Source organism: Pseudorca crassidens, chromosome 11 (genome assembly GCF_039906515.1).
Source record: "Pseudorca crassidens isolate mPseCra1 chromosome 11, mPseCra1.hap1, whole genome shotgun sequence".
Classification (NCBI taxonomy): domain Eukaryota; kingdom Metazoa; phylum Chordata; class Mammalia; order Artiodactyla; family Delphinidae; genus Pseudorca; species Pseudorca crassidens.
Window position 1 is genome coordinate 63,694,021 of NC_090306.1, and position 15,354 is coordinate 63,709,374.

Genomic DNA, 15,354 nt, shown 5'->3' on the forward strand with positions numbered 1-15,354 from the left:
AGTCCATCCTCATTTAAGGCTATTTATTGTACATCATCCCTGTTAAGCTCATTTCATTGAATGTAGACCTTCAGACCTGGCTCACAGTATTTTTCTGCCATACTTCTGCCGTAATTCTAGGAGATTTTAGCATTCATGTAGACAAAGGATGGCATCCTAGTTTCAAATTCCCTAGACCTCTTTCACCTTACCCTTTCCTCCTCTGCATTACAGCGCTCCTCTAAAGAACACATTTTAATAGCTCACTCAGAAATTTCAAAGTTTCATATTCTATACTTTGTAAACAAATTTTTGTTTTTTCACCTCTCTCCTACTATCCTTCCCACCAAATCTGCACAATAATTTCCACAAACCCTCTAGTCCCTGGATTCCCCATTTTCTTTGGATTTATCGGTTCCATCCTAGACTAACTTCCTTCCTTACTGAGCTTGGACCTCAGAAGTTCAGCAACTGCAAAACCCAAATCCTGGAGCAGTAACAGTTAATCTTTTTTGTTTCTACATTTTGATAGTTGAGAATACTGGATAAAAATCTTCCAATTCTTTGATTTTGCACTACTATAAATTCATGATTTTCAGCCCTGGCTAGGACCTCAGCATCAACCTCAGTACTCTTACTTTTCTTGATTAGTTCCCTCCAACCTTCCCCTCAAAACACATTCAGAACTTGCACCACTCCCCTCCCTCAAACCTCATCTTCACTCAGACTCGACTCTTTTATTCTCAGCAGATATCAAAGTCTTCTGCTTTATAGTTCATCATGGGGGAAAAAAAGGTTCTCTCTTTACCTCCCTACATCCTTACCAGCAAAATATATTATCCATATGGAAAAGTAGCTAAAAATTATTTTATTCAAAGAAAAAACTACAGTGCAAAATTTAAATCATTTTCAATCATTTGAGAGGTCCTAACCCATTTGATAGCTTAGAATATGAAAATAAACCAGATCTGATCTGAATAATTATAGACAGCAGGTGTTCCAGTCTTTGTATTCCTACCTAGATAGGGGCTGGACCAAAAACTACCTACTTCCCCATTTATTGCTTATAAACTATATGTATACTTTAAATTCTGACACAATGTAATTAGATTTCTAAAATGGAAAACACAGAGAGTGTGCCACTTTTGAGTCGAAAAAGATAGTGCATCTTTGATCACTGAGATGGCGAGAGAACTGCTGAGACTTCATTCTCTAAAACTCACATCCACAAGGGATTCACTTTCACTTTCATCAAGACAGCAATCTTCTGGTATTGTTGACAACTCAGGAACACCAAAGTTGCTGTCTTGGAGGGTCTGGGCTCTTGCCTATAGACAATCCAAACCAACTTCTTGCAACATTCAAGAGAAAATATCCAGCTAGTCATTTAGAAACTATTTACTTACCTCCAGTAAAAGGACTCAGTATCATTAATCTTTGAATACTTTATAACAAGCTGGAGAAACTGCGATAACTTAATGAATTACGTTTCTACTTCCAGATTGAGAAGACACAAAGTTAATACGGATGCCTTTGCTTTTGCAAAGACTAGTAGAAAATTGCAAGCTTTCAGCTGAGCTTCCAGTTTATCAAGGCTCAATATTTCTTTCCTTTCCGAAATATGAAGAAGTATAATAGTCTTGTGTAAGAAAAAAAAAAGTTTAATACAGCAGTATGTTCCATTTCATAGTTCTAATTTTTCTTCCAAAGTTATTTTTTTCCTTCATTTTCTGTCAGAAGCAGTGCATTTACATTGACTAATCCAGACTACTTCATGAGAAGATGAATCATTGCATTCTTCTTCAACTCTTCTGGCAGCCAGCAAAAACAACAGACTCCAGTGCAAGACAAATTTTAGGTTTCACCTTCATAAAAGCCAAGGATCGGTCCAAAATATTGACAACCAGGATAAAAGTTTATGTGCAAGATTGAAAATAAAAAAGTTGGTTAAATCCCTTAAATCTTGACCTGTCTCTGTCTTTAACACACAATGTTATTGTTCTCAGGGGAAGCCTTCGTCAAGCTCAGTCCTTTTTTGTGGTTGGAATTTCTGTTCCTATTCCAAGTAGAGTTTCAGTAGCTCAGAGAGTTGAACTTATTCCAGCCTGCCAAGACCTATGCCCCCAGATCCTTCACTAGGTGGGAGAGGCAGCATCTGGCCTGGGGCGAGCTGAGCACAGAAGAACACGATGGACTCTTCCCTGGGTCAGTGACCCACCAGCTCAACAGTGCCCCCAACAAGCATCCAACCCTCCACTGCCTCTGCCACCTCCTCCGCAGCCTCAGAACCCAGCTTCACACCGCTGCCCATGCCCACCCTCCTACTGACAGCATCTCCTCCTGCAGACTCTGGTCTCCCAGCAGCTCTCGGGCCATGCCATGCCATCAGCAGAAGCTGAAGCAAACCTGTTCTTGTTCATCATATTCTTAATTTCCAAAGTTAAAAATTGTTCTTTGATTTTCCCTTTTCTATAAGATCCCGTTTTGGCTTCATAAACAGATAATCTTTTCTTCTATCTTTGATTATATTAACTATGAATTTTTTTGGTTCTCTGTTCCATTGATTGTTTTTGTCCAAGTTTTTTTTTGTTTGTTTTTGTCTCTGCCTCTTGAGTTGTCTTTTCTCAAATGTCCAGTGATTATTGGCATTCCCTTTATATGTAAAAATGAGAAGCTGATTGGAATAAGTGCATTGGTGTGTGTTGGTGGAGGGTAGCAACCTGGCTGTGTAGGATTCTAGGAGCAAAGCAGGAGAAGCAGCCTGCTAGTCCAGTATTTCAATACATAGATGTTTACATAATTCCAATATTCTTAGCTCCAACACTCACCCCTATCTTATCCTGTGTCTGTTGTCTCTGAATCCAGAGCTCCTGAGCTTAGTTTCTCCAGACTAAACCTGTTGCTGCATACGATGGAGGTGGGTAGAGTCGTTCTCTGACTGCTCAGGGAAGTGCAGGGGAGCAGGCAAGTTCAACCAGTTGATGTACAGATATTAAACCAATCATGTTGCCAATCACACCTCAGCCCATGTTCTAGGCATTCTTCAAGGCAAATTAGATGAATTCTTATAGGTACCCCACCTCTTGCAGGTATTTGGATTTCTACTTCTTCTAGTCTGGTAAGTTCATTAAATCTCCTCCATCAGTTTGCTGTCTAAACATTTTTTGAAATCTTTCATCCATGGTTTTCCCTTATGTGAATTTACCCTTGTGGTTAATACTTTTTTGTTTCTTCACTGATATTTTAATGAAGTTTTTGGAGGGAGAGCTGATGGGCAAGGGTGGTCAATCTGCCAAACTTAACGGGAAGGGTTCAGTAGTTAACTGTTGCTATTTCTAAAACATTGGACAACATCATGAGTGTACATATGGGTGGTTTGGGGGGCAACAGGTAATGCCATATACCATTTGCAACATTAGAATATCCTTTTGACTCTATCTTCAAAGTATGATCAGAATTTGAACTCCCCAATAGCTGTCATCCTAATCCAGTGATATCATTTTATACCAGGACACTACCATCTGTCATGTGGATTGAGATAATGTAGCAAATGAGAAAAGCCAATCTGGATTTATCCTGATGCCTGAAATCTGCCCAATAGCTGACTTCATTCCCATACTATGCCTGCTAGCATTTGGAGGAGAGGTCCTAACTAATGCTTATACTGTTCAATGAGTAGATGCCTAGCAGTCATTTCAAGGAATAGGCTTTCAGTTTCCCCCCAGATTTCAATCTAACCTGACATTCATTTGCCACCTTAATATGTGCTCACCAGCCCCTTAACTCCCATTCATGGCTGCCCTCTGTAGAAGGGGTATAGACCACTGACAACCATGTATTCTATGTCAAGAGAAGGGGGGTGTAGAATATAAAATGGATAAGCCTCTTTAATACAAGAAAAGATCTTTAATACATGAACCTCCAATGACAAGAACAATCTTGGTTGATGTTTTGTAGTTTTGTCAAAATAAGAGTAGTAAACTTTCATTGAGTAATCAGCCTCCTTGTGCTTATTCTGTACATGCAGTTCCTATTTTTGCTTTCAGCAAACCCATAAGAAAAATGTGAACCACATGGTCCTGAGAGGAGGTAGCCGATCCAGTACTAAGACTAGGAACTTATCCTTGAACCATAAATTCAGTTAATGCAGCTGGCAGAATGGTCCGGGGAGCATATGAAATACCACTTTCAAGCCTCCCAGAATAACCTGGGAAAACTTCAAAGTGAGCTTTTTCTGAATAGCCACTGGACACAAGTGAAAATGCACGCCTCCTTATCTCTACCCCAATTTTTCTAACCACAAGAGAGGACTGCCAACAATTAGGTTACACCCATTCTCAACCATCTGCACTATTCTTTCCCAAGAATCTTAAAGTTCATCATGTGTACCCTTGACCCCATCTTGTCCCAAGCTACCTAGTACTCCATCAGTACCTCATATTTTTTAATCTTCCCCTTTATCTTCTTATTATTCTTAAGTAGTGCCCTTGCTTTATTCTCATAAATGCTTTTTGCCTTACATTGTTTTGTCCAATATTAGTTTAGCTAGATCAACTTTCTTTTGGTTTTTTTTTTTTTTTTTGCGGTACACGGGCCTCTCACTGTTGTGGCCTCTCCCGTTGCGGAGCACAGGCTCTGGACGCGCAGGCTCAGCGGCCATGGCTCACTGGCCCAGCCGCTCTGCGGCATGTGGGATCTTCCCGGACCGGGGCACGAACCCGTGTCGCCTGCATCGGCAGGCGGACTCTCAACCACTGCGCCACCAGGGAAGCCCTCTTTTGGTTATTTTTTGAATGGTATATATTTCCTCATCCATTTCTGTGTGGTTTTGATTTAGGTAATTAATTATTTAACTTGGGTGTCCCTTATAAGTAGTATGTGGCTAAAAGTTTTATTCTTTTTATTCAATGTGTTAGAATCTGCCTGGTGAAATTAGCCCAGTTGTATTTATTATGGTTACTAGTATATTAGGATTTTATTACAATCCTATTTTGTGGTTTCTGTTTATCCAAAGTTTTTCTTAGATTCCTTCCCTACTTACCTTCCATTTGATAAATATTTTTATGTTTTCTTTTATCTATGATGATTTTAAAACTGTAGATGACATTTTTATTCTTTTTGGTGACTTCTGCTAAAATTTTGATATGAATACTTAACTATAATTTTTAGCAAAATGTAACAGTATTTCTACCTCTACCCCTAGCCAATCATGTCATCTTTCACAATCCCTTCCTGCACAATGTTATTGTTGTTTACAGTTTTCATTTTATTCTTTATTTTAAAGGCACACACAAAATAACATTTCATTGTCAGTTAATTTCATTTAATATTTTGTCATTTGCTTGTATTTGGAGCAGAAGATATGAAGTGTCTTGAGTGCAAGCCCTTTAATCTATGAACATGTGTAAGTCTCCCCCCACTGTTCTGGAGAAGTTCCAGTGCTGTCAACAGATTCTCAAAGGGGAACATTATCCAAAGATTAAGAACCACTCACCTTCAGCATAAAATCCAAGTCCCTTTATAAGGCATACAAGGCTCTCCAGGACCTGCTCTCCAGGACCTACTCTGGGCTTCTGCCACTCCTTGTTGGACTAGTCAAATTCCAGCAAAACTAAACTGTATGGGAGCACGCACACACACACATACACACACACAGATACACACACACACCTCACGTACTATACTGGTCCTTACTTTTGTGCATTTGCTCATGCCTTTCTCTTCCACACTTCTCCCATCTCCATCCCTGGTATTCACTAAATAACCCCTCCTCGTCCTTTAAGAAGTATCTCTGGTTTCAATTCCTGTAAGAACTTTTCTCTGATTAGCCACCACCATTACATTACTGGGACTTCCATAGTTCCTGATATTTTATAATTTGGCTTATATTTGTATAACATAGCTGTTTCCCATATGAGACAGTCACACAAGTGTAGTAACTATGTGGTTTGTGTTTGTATACTCTCCGTGCCTGGCACAGTGCCTGACATATATAGTAAGTATTCAGTATATATTTGCTGAAGGAAATAACAAAGGAGAAGTACTATGGGCCTGCTTAAGGGTAAAAAACAATTAGGCTAAATACTTTCAATTAAGATTAGTGTTTATCTATAGCTTCAGAATTAGCCAACAATAAGGAACACCAGTGAGACTCTTAATGAAGAAACTACAATTCAGTGATTTAATTGGAAAATAATACTGAACAGGGATTGTACAAAATAAATGTGTGTGTACACATACACACATGCATACACGTATTTTTGTTTCACTTTTCTAAAAGATAACTTCTTCTTACTGAGTTCTGAGGAAAACCTGGCTCAGGAGATGCAATTGATAGGTCCTAACTTGGGGATGGGATGGGAGAGCTTGCAAGGTAACAGGAAAACCAGAAAACACTAATCTGACTCCACTGTGAAAGAAAGAACTTTAATACAAGAAAAGGATATAATGACATATAAACTTGGACCTTTAATACAAAAAAAGGATATAGTGACATATGAACGTGCCGTTTATAGAATAGAAGATAGTCAAGAAAATATGGAAAACAGCAAACATTTAAGAAATATGGATATGGATATTACAACATTGCAATCCAACCTTAAAATATGCAAAGAAAATAATAGAGCAAAATTGATAATCCACATTATAATGTAAAAATTCTGAAAAATAACTAAGGTGAGAAATGGAAAAATTAGAAAATATGTCTGGTGTTAAATGAACAAGCTGAAATCAACACTAGGATATATCCTAATAAAAGCCTTAAATTTCAAGAAAAAAGAATTCACTAAACTTCAAAAGCAGAAGGAGAGTGAACAGATTACCACCAGGAAACCAAATTTAAGAGTGCTTCAGACTACCAAAGACAGTGGAGTGATGTCTCCAAAAGCCTGAAAGAGAAAGCAGGTGATCTAAGACTAATCTCAAGTTATCCCTACTGCATGGCGGCTATAGGAGCCATACTAAGAAAGGCCAATTTCCAACATCTTTTCCACTCATACATCTTTCTTCAGAGGACAATAGAGTATAGCACTTAGAACATCAATAACTAAAAGGTTACAGGAAAACTCAAAAAAAAGTCTTTGGATGTTTTATAAACTACTTTATTGATTCATAAATAATAAAAAGAAGATGAAAGTGATCATTTAAAAGGGTAAAATACAAACATTTATAAGAAGTTGGTGTGGAATTTAAATAACTCCAGTAACTTTTGAACATAACTTTCAAAAATATCAGTTCTTCATACAGAAATCATAAAGATATGACAGGATAGACAAGATAAACAACATAAAATATATGATATAAAAATGATCCAAAAGTAGTGGGATTGTTGAGGTAGATACAATTTTATGTATTATGTCAGTGGACAAATATTTATTTTCTATTTATGTGCCAGACACAAAACCAGGAACTGCACTAGACTATGAGAATATAGTGATGAACAGTTAAAATGTCAACTGCCCTCTCAAGGAAGATAATAATTGATTTAGACAAATACTAGTGGCAGAGTGATACAACAGATAAAGAGAATGTTGTGGAGGGTATAAAAAAGGAGTCCTAGTATTTCTGGCATTACAGATGAAACCTGAAAGTGGGTTTTAAATTGTTCACAAGAAATTTCAGAAATAGAATAGTTACCTTCTAAGTGATACTGAAATACAAAAGAAAAACATAAGTAGGAAATACATCAAAATCTTACCCTCCCTCTGCCTTCCAGCCTTCATTGCCTTAGGTAGCTCCATTTAAACTTGCTTACATATCATCTTCTTTGTCTCTTCCCCCATTGTCATGACACATATACAAATGCACATGTGCTCACCTAGAGTATTATTTCTATATCTATGTTGTCAATCGCTTGTCACACTTATTATAATCATTGACTTCTGGATCTGCAGTCTCCAGGACCGATAAGCCTTCTTGAGGACAGAAAGCATCTTTTATTCTACTTTGTTATCATGAAGATCTAGCATAGGAAAACCCTTTCCTTCTCTGTCCCAGTAGAAACTCAAATTTTACTCTTCCACTCCAGGTGGACCCATATCCATTATAATCTACTTAAACTCCCTCCAATACACACACACACACACACACACACACACACACACACACACACACACTCACTCACTCACTCACTCACTCAAGATAGGTGAGGTTCAGATCCTGATTTGAGTTCTTGGCATTTCTGCTTCAGACCTTGGAACAATAAAAGCAAAAGCTTGCCTGTCTTCTTGGAATAGGACTGGAGGGATCTCTTTTATTCTTTTCTTATCTTATAGGAATAAAAACCAAACATAAATTATTATCTCTACAAATTATCTTGCCATATTTATTTGAGTCATTGGTGAAACTGTTAGAGGAAATAAGCAAATGTTTTCAGCAAGAAAATTATATGATACTTAATCTAAGACTGGCAAATAAATAAGTAAACTATTTGCCAGAACTAATATAATATAAAGAGTAACTGCTGCAGTGGTAAAGTAACATGTTCTGCAACGTTTTGATTTTACATTACGATTCAATTTGGTTTCTCTTTCATAAAGTATGACCTTTTGGATTTTGTGTATTACACATTCCATCAGATAACTTTCTACCGTACAACTGAAATCATATAGACTTATCATGTCTATTTTTTCCTTTAGTGTCTCAAAAGAATTTTATAAACTGTTGCCATATAAATTAAATCCCCTGAATATTTGACAAAATGTTTTTAATATCCTTGCTTTATTCAAAGTTTAAGGATTTGTTTAACTATTTTTATATAAAAATTAACTCCAAAACTTAGCAGGTTAAAGCAACCATTTTATTTTGCTCACAAGTTTATGGATCAATTATATCTCAATAAATCTGAAATTAAAAATAAAGAATATGGAAGGGCTAAGGGTTCAGCTGGGTGGTTCTCATTTGGGGTCTGTCATGTAACTATAGTGAGATGTTGGCTGGGACTGGAATTAACCCAAAATGACTCACTTACCTGTCAAACAATTGATACTAGTTACTAGCTGTGAGTGCAGATTTGGCTATTGATAGAGCACCTGCATATAACCTCTGCAGTTTGGCAGTCCCACGTGGCTCAAGCATCAACAAATGTGGCAAAAACTAGGTGGATTTTTCTTGCCTAGTCTGAAAAGTAACACAGCATCACTGTAGCCATAATCCATTGTTACAAAGAAGTAACAAGTTATCCACAACCAAGCAAAGGGGAAATAGACCCCATTTCTTGATGTGAAGCCAAATTCACTATGTAAGAACACTACATGGGATGGGATAATGTTGCAGCCATCTTTGGAAAACAATCTCTTACAGAATTCCAGGCAGTCTATTGTCCTACTGTAACACACCAAAGATATTAGAAGTGTCACCTAAAGTCTGTATAGATATAAAATTAGTCTTCCATATGTATCATCTTTCAATTAATTTCAATAACAACAAGTTTTATTACTAATCACTAAAGAATTGATAGCCTTAATACAAGATTTTGAATTTCCTTCATGGGCTCTGTTGAAGGAAGAGAATTGATAATAATGAGAAGTTTATTAGATGCAGGAGTAAATAGTGACATACAAATTATTTCTACCCATAATATATATATCCCTTTAAAAGAACAGCTCTACAGCCGCATAGCACAGGGAGATCAGCTCGCTGCTTTGTGCCCACCTAGAGGGGTGGGATAGGGAGCGTGGGAGGGAGACGCAAGAGGGAGGAGATATGGGGATGTATGTATATCTGATTCATTTTGTTATAAAGCAGAAACTAACACACCATTGTAAAGCAATTATACTCCAATAAAGATGTTAAAAAAAAAAAAGTAGCTCTTACGATTGCCATTTGGGATTAATCAGAAAAAAATAAGGAAAACGTTGATTATTTTATTTCAAGCAAGAAAACAAAGGAACTAAATGTATACTGAGTTACATCTGTCTACTAGATTGTGCTAAGTACTGTATCTGGATATGTATTTACGCTTAACATCTTTAAGTATATCCATTTCTATATCTATATTCAACCCTCATTTCAACCTTCAGATGCAAAAGTAGAGACTAAGTGATACTAAGTTGCTTTCCAAAGTCATATAGCTGATTTGCAGCAGAGCTCAGGTTTGAAAGCAGTATTCAGTGACTTTAAAGCTTGTGCTCTTTCCACAACATCATTTACATTAAAATATTACTATAAGCACATACTTTTCCTTGATGTGGTGGTCATCTGAATACTTCCCCCAAATTACTTTTCCTTGACAACTTAAAAGTTCTGTAGGGCTTCCCTGGTGGCGCAGTGGTTGAGAGTCCACCTGCCGATGCAGGGGACACGGGTTCGTGCCCCGGTCTGGGAAGATCCCACATGCCGCGGAGCGGCTGGGCCCCGTGAGCCGTGGCCGCTGAGCCTGCGCGTCCGGAGCCTGTGCTCCGCAACGGGAGAGGCCGCAACGGTGAGAGGCCCGCATACCGCAAAAAAAAAAAAAAAAAAGTTCTGTAAGAATCTCTTCAACTACTTTATAAGTGTGCAACTTTGATAAGTGACACACAATGATTTCCTTGAATTACAGTCCTTTGTTTCATACTGACTTTCTCATCATCTGAAAATCGCAGAAAACTCAACATACGGTTGCAAAGGTGAGGAATCTTTTCGTTTATATCTAAACTTATTCAGCCATGGCTCCGAAATCCCATTCTAACTTGATAAAAAGAATACTTAAACACAACAGGGACCATGATTGTTTTCTCTTGGCATAAAATTTGTCACCAGAGAGGTAATTTTTATTCAAATCCTTCCAAATAATTTTGCCTTGCTTGGATATCCAAAAACTATACAAATCAGCTTACGCAGATTATTAAAGAGAGAAATCTGAAAATGTGTATCCACTAATACATTTCTAAAATCTCCATGATCAAATCTCCAAAATCTTCTGTTTCAGCTTATATATATCAATAGAACCTTTTAATTGCCATCTCAATAATACCTTAATAAATCGAATATTTTCAGAATGGTGTGTTATTATTGTTCCCTGGGATGACACAGACAGCCCTTCCATGCTCCACTGTGCCTAGTTTATGCCTGTGTTACAGCAATCATGAATTAGGTTTTGGAATTTTTAACTACCTTAGGCATTGTGCCATGCCATATTTGGGTCCGTGATGCCTACTGTAGTGTCTGACGGAGAACTGCAGCTGTGACCTGACAACTAACTTAGGAGTAGTTAATTTAGTTGTACACAAGTAACACGTTCTTTATGGTAGTTAACTGTGACTTCCCCACCCTCCCTAAAATCTTTGAGGTAGGTGAGAATTAGCTATTCCTCTTATCCTCACTACCCAGTTATAACGAAATAAATTTCAGAGTAAATTCTGCCAGACATACAGACGTTTATTAAACAAGCGCGTCTTAGCAAGGAGACACGGAGAGATTACCAAACCTCTCTGTAAACTCAGTGAAATCCCAGCAGTCTGTCCTTTTGGGAACTCCAATCAACGCTATGCTGAAATGCTCACCAGAGGAAGAAGCCGTCACACTCCAGGGGAGGGATCTGGTTACTGCATTGTTATAGTTGGTCGGCCAGAAGTCGTTCTAATCCATAGATAGACACAAGACCATTTAGGACTCTAACAAGACACTGTTTTCATGGATAAAACCCATTGTGTTTAGGAGGCTAATTACCTAGGCATCCGATAATGACTGAGACCCAGCTAACTGAAGTGAATATAGTAGCCCCTGAGCCATGAGGCCTTGTTGATGAAGTGCAGTCTGTGCATTCTTTATTAGGGAAACTTACTGCCCCTGTAGTTGAAGTTTGCACTAAAGTGCACATTCATACTATTTACATGGTCTATGCTAAAATGTTTTAATGCAAAATTGTTCATATGTAAGAACCATTAACAATCGCTGCTCAGTAAATCACACGTGTATCCTGTCAACAAATTTTGATTTAACACCTACCACAGGTCAGACACAATGCTAGACACCATAACGTTAAATAAGATATGGTTCTTATCCTCAAGAAGCTTACAATCTAGTTGGAGAAACATAAGCAAAATAATCACTATAGTATGAAGTGATAAATGCTGGATTAAGGGCACATCCAAGGTGCCAAGAGGATCCCAAAGAAGGGCAACTACATCAGACTCAAGAGTTTGTCTGATGTAGCTTTCTAAAAGACATGGTTCTTGAAGTAGTATCAGAACACAACTATGAATTAAGTTAGATGCACTAAGTGGAAGAAATAATTTTGGACAAAAGTAGCAGAGCAATTCTGAAGGCAGAGAAGTTTGAAACTTCACAATCCATTTTCAAAATTGTAAGCAGTTCAGAATGGCTGGGGGATCAAGGAGAGTGAGCTGAGTGGAGAGAGAGGAGCTTAGGGAGACCAGATCATTCAGGTTTACAAGTTACGGTAAGCAGTTTGAACTTTTCTAAAAGATATGGTATACCAAGGGAAGATTTTAATCATGGAAGAAGTGTACATTTTAGAAAGATCATTCCAACAGCAATATGTAGGATGGGTTGAAGCAGGACTGGGGAAGAGACAGAGTTGACGAGGGGGTATGTGGTAAAACCTTGAGCAAAGGCATAAGCAATCGAGAATAGTGAAAGAAACAGATTCAAAAGAAAGAAATCAAAGGACTTGAGACTGAGTGGATATACAGAGTGTGAGAAAAATTTAGAATACCTCTGCCTTGGGCAATTGTATGGATAGTGCTACACAATAGGTGTAAATGACTGAATGAATGAAGTAATGATCAAATGAACAGTGGCTCCAATATGGAGTATTTATTCTTTACTATATGAAGATATCCAATACGTAAGTTGTCCTTAGAAGTTTGTATAACCATAAAACAAAAGTAGGAGGCAATGACACAAGCTTCGTCTCTTATCAGTTTCTAATAATCCCTGTCAACCCATTGGATTCTCTTCTCTTGCTTGGCTTCTGTTATACAGGCTCAGTCCCTTCTACTTCTTTAAGCACTTTCACTGTAGATGTTTTTTTCTTGCTGGTCAACCTAGTAGTGATTACAGTTTATCACAGTACATATTTTATTTTGCAAGCACTATAGCATAAACTGTAATCTCACAAATGCATGTTAATTAATCTGCAGTAAGCACAGCTTACTTTATACAATTCTCTCCTGAAGTAACTGACAACTTAGATTGACTAGAAATCCAAAGTAATTAATAAACTAAGATGTGTTTTACAGCTGCATCTACATTATGAATTATCCTAAGTGACTCTCCCTGTGCAGAATCACTGGCTTATTAAGTACCTATGTTCATATACCATAAAATTTAAAACAGGAACATATACTTTTATCTATACTATAGTTGTTCCATCATACAAATGTATATTCTTTCCTAATTAAAATATAGCTAAAAGTTCCTAAATAATATCCCTTTTCTAATTAAATATAAATTTTCCCTGAAAATCTGTAAAACTTTATTTATAAGAATAGAAACAGTAAAGTCAATATATAGAATTCAATAAACAGTATGGTTAACTGGAAAAGCAATTCTATACCACAAACAAACAACTACCTTTTAAAGATCTAGAGAACAATGAAATACTCTTAACCATAAACTTCATGTAACATCGTTACAACATATAACAATATTTTAAAGCTAATCAAGAGATTTTTAGAATATGAAGACTATATTTTTAATATAATTTCAAAAGTCAATTATTATGTTGTGGATGTTTGAAAATGTAACTTCTATTAAATGCTCTCCTATTAAATTGAATACTAAACAATAGATTTTTACTATACCAAAGAAGAATGCAGACAGTGAGGCAAAAGCAGAATGATTTATTGTGCCACGAATTATAATTTAACAAACTATGCCAAATAACATATTGAACATGGATTATCTAGCTCTACATGGAAATAACAGTGTAAAATAATAAGAAATTAACTACAAGAAGTTACATCTCCTAAACAGAGAAGATTTCTGCAAATAATCACATGAATATTTATATTCAGAGGGTGGAGGTTTATTGAAGAATATGCTGTTATATTAATATGTTAAATCCTGGAAGAATCTCCCCGCCACCCTTTTTTTTTTTCCAATATGACAGCCTATACATTTTCTGATTATATTCACAGGAAAATATGACATAACTATATTAAGAATAGATTTGTTAAGGAGAACTAAATAAAAATTTACCAACGAAAAATATTACATGCATATTGAACACCCAGAGTTATTAGTCATTTTAATGTAAAAACAATTTGTAGGGTTTAAAATGACTATAGTTGGATAAATACTGTTATAGACTTATTTCTGTCAAAACATCTTCCAGCATATTGTTTTAATTACAATAACCTAATTGAAGAAGGAATAAAGAATTTAGCTAGAGAAAATAGCACTAAAATGTCCATGTATACTTTGTTTCTGATATTTCAGTAGAAAGTTTTAGTACCTCCTCGAATCTTGAAAAAGTACTACTTTAAATTTATGGGGCTCACGCACATCACATTTCTGATAATGTTGTCAAAATATGAAGTTGTATGCCAAAATTCATATTCTACACAGTATGTATTTTCATTTTTGAACCACTTCTTATTTTGCTTGACACTATTTTTTATAGTTTGTTTTATCTTAATACATAAAATTTTAAATCATAAACTTGAAAATAACTCTATAAAGTTTTTTCTTTCTCTCTGCATTTCCAAAGAGATGTGAGGAACATAGAAGAATTTATAAAGAATGATTACATCTAACTGTTAAATAAGATCTATTTCGAAAAAAATGTTTCAGTTGTTTAGTATACCAAAAAGAGGTGTTATTTAGGATAGCATGCGTTCATTTTAGGACACAGATGAACTTTTTACATTTTGGTTAAGAATTACTAAATTATCCCTTAGTCCATACAAGTGATAACATACTTTTTGAGTTCTTTATTTAATATTCTAAGAAAATATTTCTCTTCCCATTTTGTATTGTTTCTAGTTAAATAATAATTCTGTGCAGGTAATAGGAATTGCAGTTAAAAACAGAATAAAATAACAAATAGAACTGGTCACCAGAATAATTACATTGTGCTCTATTGAACAAGCAATAGTACATGATTTGGAAGACAAGAATTCACAAGTCAGTGTTTAAATAAGCATTTGAGGGGTAAGCCTCCACCATTCTAAATATTTATGTACAGAAAACATCTATAATCACACTGCATGGAAAGTTTCTTTTGCATATCCTTTAATTCATTTAACATTTTCAGATGTTTGAAGCAAGCTGAACTATTTCAGTCTCATAGGCTTTGGGTCCAAGTCTAGTTCATCAAATTGGGAATGGTGGCAATTATATTTTGGGGAATGGGTAGCAAAAAAAATCAATGGACAAGAAACGTGGTTACTGTATAGCTGCTCACCTATTGTTTGATACAGATGTTACTTT